The sequence below is a fragment of the Seriola dumerili genome, unplaced genomic scaffold (assembly GCF_002260705.1).
Source record: "Seriola dumerili isolate Sdu_G_001 unplaced genomic scaffold, Sdu_1.0 BDQW01000138.1, whole genome shotgun sequence".
Classification (NCBI taxonomy): domain Eukaryota; kingdom Metazoa; phylum Chordata; class Actinopteri; order Carangiformes; family Carangidae; genus Seriola; species Seriola dumerili.
In genome coordinates this window covers 1,422,496-1,425,456 of record NW_019174393.1, presented here as the reverse complement: position 1 = coordinate 1,425,456, position 2,961 = coordinate 1,422,496, and positions in this window count along the sequence as shown.

Here is a 2,961-nt window from a genome sequence, read left to right as displayed (position 1 = left end):
CCCCCTCCCCTCTCCCCTCTCCCCTCCTTCTTCTCCGCCATTACCCTTGCTGATTGCAATCTTTAAGCGCCATTGGGCCCACTGCTTCTGCAGTTTTTAATCTGTCTTTAATCCCATAGATTTTAAATATTCCCCAGCTCCCGGAGACTGGAGGCAATTAACTGCCCTTCTGATGCTCTCCTTATCAGTTGCCTCCTTGTATCTCTCTGAAGCAGCCTCAAGACACTGCCAGAGCTGACAAATAATACCGCCATTTACCGCCGAGCATCCTCGGGGACTGGAAGGGAGCGCGCGGCACAGCCACCGCCGCATTCTAAACAGGTATTTGGTAAACATATCATACAGAGGAGAGAGAAGAGGAAATATACTGCAACATCACTCCCAAAAGCAATGTATGTTTGTCTGGCTTTGCTGGGGTTTTTTTTTTTTTTTTTTTTTTTTTTTTTTTGCAAGTGTGTACGTGTGTTCTCCCTGAAAAAAGAAGTCACAGATTGTCCTCTAAACCCTGCTGTGCTGGTGTGAGGAGGCTGTGCATTATGGGATGCATAGCCCGCTGCGTTGATACGAATACATATAGTGGTATCCCCCTCTACGGAGCTCACGCTGAAGAAGGAAAATGAAATGAATACGATATATTTCTCCCGATTCTATTTATTTATTTATTTATTTTTCGTTCTCCCCTTTAACGTAGAGTTGAGGTATTGACGGTGAAGTCCAATTTAGGGCTGGAGAAGAAAGACGGCAACAAACGTATGAGAGGCAGATGCTCAGACATCTGCATCGATTTTTATCATTGATTTTCTTTTTCTTTCTTTTCTTTTTTTTTCCTTTGACTTGGCCGTACGATTATGCACAATAGATAAAGTATGATTCAGGGACCCGCGGTTTCAAACTGACGTGGGGGGGTGGGGGTCAGAGGATGAGTACAGTTTATCAGACACAGATGCCCGGCATGATTTGCTTTAGTCTTTAATTTGCTGTAGAAGTATGATATGCAGGATTACTAATTACTTAAGTAAAGTTTAGAGGCTTAAAAAGCCAACAAAGTCTTACCAGGAGAATATAAATGTCTGTGGGCTGTTGTTCTTTCCCACACTTGTTTCATTTGTCCTTATATTACTAAGAATTCATGCAAAAATAATGCAACTCTTGAGCTCAGAGACCTTTGTTGTTCCCCCAAGACACCACTTAACTTCAACTCAGTGCCATTAGTCCGGATCATAGAGAGACCTGGGATTGTTTAGTGACCTTTGCCAAATGGTCGGGGTTCACATGAAACGGCCAGGGTTTCCTTTCTCGCAATCTATCCAATCAGCTCCGCTTGATAATGCGTCCTGTGGCAGCGCGATGAATGCAATCACCAAGCCCGAGCGCCACGAGCCCCGCTAACAACACCACAAGACACTGCGGCTAAGCCAAAACTCCGGCGGCCTCGGCCAAAAAACCGACCGAGATAACCATCAGCTAAGAGCTTTGTGACATCATCAGACAGAGACACGGCTACTGACTGCCTGCCAGGTTCGAGAGCCGCTAATCCAAACCACAGACTACAATAACACAGACAGAGACAAAAGCAGGGAATGTGCATCATTACAAACACTCTTAAACTCTTAAGCTCTTTGTTGACCCTGACAACACGGCCGCTGCAACGGAGCTCGTACCTCGTTCAGGTCGCTCCTCACCTCGCGACGACCAGATCTGATGATCGTGATTCCAATATCCCGATGATCCCCCCCCCCCCCCCCCCGCCGCCGCCGCCGCCCGCATTGACATGGTGAAACTTCACATCCTTGCCTATATGTGTGTATGCGTTGTCGTGGTACTCATAACCAAGTCAATCTAACCCTTTCGCCTGACAGCCGCTGGCATTATTTCCCCCTCTCCAGTGTTGGATTACAGTGCACACAGGCTTCTCATCATTAAAATCACATTCAATTACCGCGAGGCTGGGAAGATTGACTAGACAGCAGCTCTGCTAATGGAGAAGGTCGTCAAATTATGATTGCAAATGCAGTACATACGCTGGCACGTACGTATACACAGAGATAATTTAAAAAACGGACTTTCTGATGCATATTTCAGTTGTGTTTTCATGGGATCTGCCAACTCGGTGCATTTCATCTCTCGCGATGGAGCAGGAGTTCGGTTCTTCCCACGTGCAGCTGCGGAGGGCAACGGCCAAGGCGACCTAACAAATGCATCATGGGGAATCGCGTTCCCTCTCGGTCGGGCAAAACCAATCAGCTGCGAAGCTCGATCTTCATTTGTTTACCGTCACGTCCGCAGCAGGATGACCTCTTTCTGGCTACACTCATTCACTCCTTTATTGTGCGTGTATTCTTTAATCCACTCCCACATGTGTACACTTTGTGTCCGCCTTTTGTGAGTGTCTGTGTATATGTATGTGTGTTTTGTGTGTCGTTTCGGGAGGTTAAGCCGGTGCTGCTCTCCAAGCGTGGCCGATACCAATCCGGAGAACCACAGGGTCTGAGGGGGGCCAAGGGTCCGCAGCTCAGCCCACAAATAGAGGGCCGTGCCAGGCAGGACATAGGCCAAGAGTTGGGGGGGTGGGGGGGTGGAGGAGGGGTGGTGGTGGTGGAAGGGGGAAGAGGCAAGCAGAGAGGGAGGGACAACAACCACTCTCATCCTTTTAAAACCTCGGCACTTGGGTCACACTAGGGGGCCACCCAATTTCACACTCTTCTCCAGCATGGCTCCCTTACAGAGAAATGGAAACACAGGAAAATGACTGAAGCGAGCCCGAAAAACAAACAAGAAAAAAAAAGAGAAATAACTCCAGTGAAAATAGTGTTTAACAGCTTTTTACATATATATTTTTTTCTTCTTCTTAGACTTCAAAAGAATTTTGCAACTGAGGTGACGGTGTTCTTTTATTTTTATTTATTTTTTCATTTTGTTCAAGCCACAGGTCGGAGATGCGTTTTCAGCCCCTCACAAAAT